Genomic DNA, 5,521 nt, shown 5'->3' on the forward strand with positions numbered 1-5,521 from the left:
TCCTGATGATTAGACACTACAAGAAAAGAGTCTACTAGCGAGGCTCAAATACCCTCGCAAAAATTCAAATATCGTCACAAAAAGTTATTAGCAAGAGCATATGGCCCTCGAAGGCCGTCGTATTTGCTCTTGTCTCAAAAAGAAATTTTGCGACCACACCTTCGCAAATAAATAATTTACGAGGGCAACCCACCGTCGGTACTGAACAAATTCGCCCTCACAAATATATTACCAAACGACGAGAAAAGTCGACAACTTATTTTTAGCGAGGGAAAACAGTCGTCGTTAACAACTATTTGTAAGAACCTTTATACCCTCGCAATTAGTTATTTGCGAATTCCAAATTGACGACATACTTTTTAACGACAAATAATGACATCGCTAAAATTTATTTGTGAGGGCTTTTAACCCCTCGCAACTTATTTTTAGCGAAGAAAAGCAGACATCGTTAATAACTATTTGTGAGGACCTTTATACCCTCGCAATTAGTTATTTGCAAATTTCAAATTAACGACGAGACAAATAATGTCATCGCTAAAATTTATTTGTAAGAGATTTTATCCCCTTGCAATTAGTTAGGAATAATAGTGACGACATTAAACTATCACTTAAAACGTTTTGCAAGGAGTTAAAGAGAGTCGCTATTCTATAAATTGTGAGGGACTTTGTTGTCACTATAAAGTTATTTATGACCAAATTTTTATGTCATCAGTGATAATATTTTATTATTTATTTATTTATAATTTATTTTATATCATTTTTTGTTTAACTATCATATTACAATAGTACAATAATTACTAAAAATTGATACAATAGTACAATAATTACTAAAAATTGATACAATAGTACAATAATTACTAAAAATTGATCCATCAAAAGATAAAAATTCATATAAGTTCAAACTTTAAAATATAGAATATACAAAGAAATCCTGAAATTAAAAACCTTGTTTTAAATTTAAACAGCCAGAATTATGACAAAATCTATATTAATCTTCCTCTGAGTCACCCTCCAAGCTGTTTTCGACCTCCTTGTTATTGTTTGCGTTATCCTCTTCATCTCTGCTAGTATCATCCTTAAAATAAAAAAATAAAAAAGCATTAAACATGAGTTAAAATGAAACAATTAAAGTGAATTTGTATTTGTATCAATGCTTCAATAAATAAGTACACATATTACCATATCAAATCTAATCATATAATAATATATCATAAACAACAGTAATAACTTTTTTTTTTAATTTAACAACAATAATAACTTAATTTGATTACTTAAACCACTATCAAAATTAAATATAAATTAAAATAATATAACAATTCCGGATTTATGTGCAACAGCCAACAAGGCCCCCCTCTACACAATCCAAAGCTTGAAGTCAGGAAAAATATATCTTGGCCCTTGAAGTTAACAAAAATGAAACTTCAAGTCCAAACCTAGCCACTGGTTACAACAGGTTCACCCAATGCAAACCTTGGCCAATACTATTAATTATTGTCAGCAGTAATTTTGTCCTAAAACTAAAAGATAGGATAGGCCAAACCATCAAAAAAGGATGCTTCTATGATGGTCTTGCAAGAGAAAAAAAAAAAAACACCAAGGCACTTAATGAACATCAGGGAGAGACCCTTAACAGTGCATGAAGACAAGGGTTCAGAGCTGTGGTTTTACTAGTAGAAACAAAACAAGAAGCAATCAATATAAACATATATGGAAAAAATCACAAAGTTTTGTTTGGTTCTTATAAATGTTAACTGTTCTGTACCCAGAAAACAAAACTTTTTGGTAGGAAAATTAGTCAAGAATTCTTTTTTTTTTTTTTTTTTGGATAAGTGATAAAAGTTTTATTGAAGACGAAAAATTCTTTATGTTTGCGATGATGAACACAAAGTATCTTAAAAAAATTACAAGGTCATACAGAAGATCTAAAAGCGTTTTGGAACCCAAAAATAGAGGTAAAATGTGTAAAACCCCATGCCCAAGAGCAAACAAACAAGGTACGAATCAACAGGGATTTCATCTGATTGAGAGACCCCCCAACATCCTCGAACATACAACTATTCTGTTACTTCCACACTATCCACATCAAGAATGTTGGCACCAGATTCCATACTTCCATTGAAGAAATGGTAAACAAATTTGATTTGGCACAATTAATTAACCCACAAAAGCAAAAGTTGATGGCTGTCCAGTACGGGTTTCTTTATTTATTTTTATAGGTAAGTAAAGCCTAATAGAAATTCAAACAGGAAACTTAAGCAAAATCTTAAATTATTTATTTTGGTGAGAAAGTTAGAGCAATGAATCTCAAGAATTCTATTCTTGAAGTAAAGATTTAGTCCTCAAATCTTAGCCTATCCTAGCTTGGACATGATGATTCATTTTAGTTTCTTAATAATTTTAAGTTTGTGCAAAAAAGGTCCTACAGTTAACTCTAACATAAAATTTTTCTTTTTTATCTCCAAATAATTGTGAAACATAGACTAAATGTGTAATGTCTCAAATAATTCTGAAAAACTCTAAGCAACCAAACACTAATAGATGTTAGAAAGAAAGAGAGAAAGAAGTACCTTGGGGCTAGTCTGGGATTGCTTCTGGGACATATCGAGCTTGCCTTTCTCCAAGGTAACCGCACCAAACGCACAGTACTGCCCTTTCATAACCGGACTCAGCATAGAAGAAGAAGAAGAAACAGCCGGTGGCGCTACCAAGCAACGCTCCAATAAACTCACGGAGGAGTCTCCTTCCACCACTGCCAATGACGAAGAAGAAGAAGAAGAATATTTAGGAATGCTCTAGTAGGAAGAACCTTCAAAGTTTAGTAACAAAATTACCAAAGTGCAAAATGCAGCATGAAAGAGTCCATTTTTAATATGGCCAACTAAATAATTCCAATCAAGAGTCTAACAATCAAATACACAGAATACAATTTCTGCTCCCATAAATATAAAGAAACAACCACAAAGACCTTAAAATATACAGACAAAAGCTTCACAAACTCAACCAAATGGATAATTAAATTTTAAAAGCAAAAATGCCAGGTTTTATTTAATATTGTTCAGAAAGAGCATTAACAATGAAAACAAAACATTGTGGGAGCAAACACAACAACCAATGGGCCATTACTACAGTGCACACAGCACATGTGCCCAATAAGGGTGCATTGGCATGTGAAGCTAAACTATGTTTCGTATTGGCGTGTGAAGATGAGCATCACCAACTTCAAGTACGGACTTAACTACACACAGTGGACCCTTGTTGTTCAGCATCCAAATCTCAACAATGTCACTCAAGTTTTTAGCTTTAATTGCCAGCCGCTCATGCCATACAAATCCACAAGTAAGCCCAACATGACTCTTTAACAATATTGTGAGGCACAGAAAAATAAGTGAAACAAACAATCAAATTTAGGAAATTGTCTTTTATTGCACAACTAATGCTTATATTGCTTATATTGTTCCACTACGAATTCTCTTTTAATCTCTTTCAATTGACACAAAAAAGAACCTCATGAACAAAACAAAACAACCAGCTGAGACCAGCAGCAATGCAGCACAAGTTTAACAGAATTCCAAAAGACTCAGGTTTATTCCAAACTCCAAACAGAGTGACACGCATAGCTAAACTCTAGACTCAACAAAAACATAAGAAGATAGCCTTGAAGAGTCAGTTTAGCTCCAAGCACAAACAGATGCAATGTGGACAATCAGGTATGGGGTGGGAAAAATCAAACCCAAACATCACATATCAAGTCTAAGAGGGATTTCATCGAACATGTGGAATGCAATAAAAACAAATATGTAGAACCGTGCAAATTTCAATCTACAGTCAAAGAAACCCAAAAATTCAAATTAGGTCCAATTTAGTAACATCATAGATACAACAGCAAACAACTAAACACATATTGCAGGATTTGAATATTTATATGAGCTTACCAATAAAATCTATTGTGGCCCAATTCATTGTCGAATAACCTCATCATTGAAAAACCAAAAACCCAAGACAAATATTGTATGAAAAAACAAAAATAAAAAGTGCTAAATAAATAAAGAGTGGAAGCTATACCGTCAGGGGTGTGTCAGGCGGCTGAGGGAGGAAAGGAGTCCGAGGATGGCCGCGGTGGCTGTGTTGTTGGAGGTGGTGGTGTCGGCGGCAGAAGGCAAGGCCGACGGAGTGTGAGGGAGAGTGAGGAAGGGAATGAGGGAGAAAGAGGTTGTCGGGGGACTGTTGGACCCGCGGCGGGGAGGAAGGTGGTGGCTCGGCAGTCCGACCGGCGAGGGTACGGAGACGAGAGTGAGGGAGAGGTAGAGAGTGTTTGGGTGAGGCTCGGCAGTCCGATGGTTTGATTTGTGAGTGTAAAGAAACCCCAAATTTTTACCGAGTGTTTTGGTGGGAACCGAAGAGTTTTAGAGGGAATTCAGAAATTTTATTGTGACAACATTTTGACCTATAGTGACAACGTTCAGAATTTTAAAGCTGCTGCAATAAAGAAAGACTGGGCTATGGTTTATTATGACGGGAATATAACTTTTTGTGGCGAAAAATAAGCCCGCCTTAATAGCTCCTTAAGGATTTTTTTAATAAAATAATATTTAATACTTGAAATTAATAAAATATAATTTAATAATTAACAAAATATAATTTAATCCTAAAAATTAACAAATATATAATTTAATACTTCAAATTACTAAAATGCAATTTAATACTACAATTGTCAATAAAATATAATTTACTAATTAATACTTCCAATTATGTAAATATATTTTAATACTACAAATTATTTGAGTATAATTTAATAATTAATAAGATTTAATATAATACTTCAAATTAATAAAATATAATTTAACACTACAAATTAATAAAATGAAATATATTAATTAATAGAAATATGTTTTCATAATTCAATTTAACAAAATTTAATTGAATTTAATACTTTAAACTAATTTAAAATATTTTAATTTAATACTTCAAATTAATAAAATATAATTCCTCGCTACAAATTACTAAAATATGATATAATAACTAGAAAAAAAATGTAAGATGAGACTAGAGGACCAAAAAATTAAAATATAATTTAATATTACTTTGGAATGATTAAAATACCTCTAAAACTAAAAGAATGCCAACTTACCTGCATAACCGTAGAAAATGACCGAAACACCCCTACCACCCAAAAAATGGCTGAAACACCCCCGAAGCAAGAAAAATAGTTGAAATACCTTTTGTGGGGACGCAAGCCCAAATATGTATTGGACCTTGGGCCTTGGGCCTTGTCCGAGGAGTCACAGTGGTCCAAGAATGGATCAATAGCAAGAGAGACGTAATACTTCGAACTTCACGAGCAAACTATGACCGTAATGGCTGGGAGAGGTTGTCTAAGGAGGAATATCCCCTAAACTAAACGCAACGGAGATCAAAATATGCCTCCTGTCATCCAAGGTGACGTACCAGGAGATTTTATTGGTAAAGACATGCACTATGAGGGTACGGGAAGAATGGGAGCTAGAAAATATCTAAGGAAAAA

At 33.5% G+C, this 5,521-nt stretch overlaps 1 long non-coding RNA gene across 1 annotated transcript; it reads right to left on the reverse strand.

Annotated features, from left to right (window-relative positions):
* Nucleotides 1-854: 854 nt before the first annotated feature.
* Nucleotides 855-4,378, reverse strand: LOC126709785 (uncharacterized). The gene is made up of 3 exons (XR_007649485.1): nt 4,063-4,378; nt 2,568-2,749; nt 855-1,075 (listed from the first exon to the last, which is right to left on the reverse strand). It is a non-coding gene; the product is annotated as an uncharacterized LOC126709785 (long non-coding RNA).
* Between the last annotated feature and the right edge of the window lie 1,143 nt (nt 4,379-5,521).

This window comes from Quercus robur, chromosome 12 (genome assembly GCF_932294415.1).
Source record: "Quercus robur chromosome 12, dhQueRobu3.1, whole genome shotgun sequence".
Lineage (NCBI taxonomy): Eukaryota > Viridiplantae > Streptophyta > Magnoliopsida > Fagales > Fagaceae > Quercus > Quercus robur.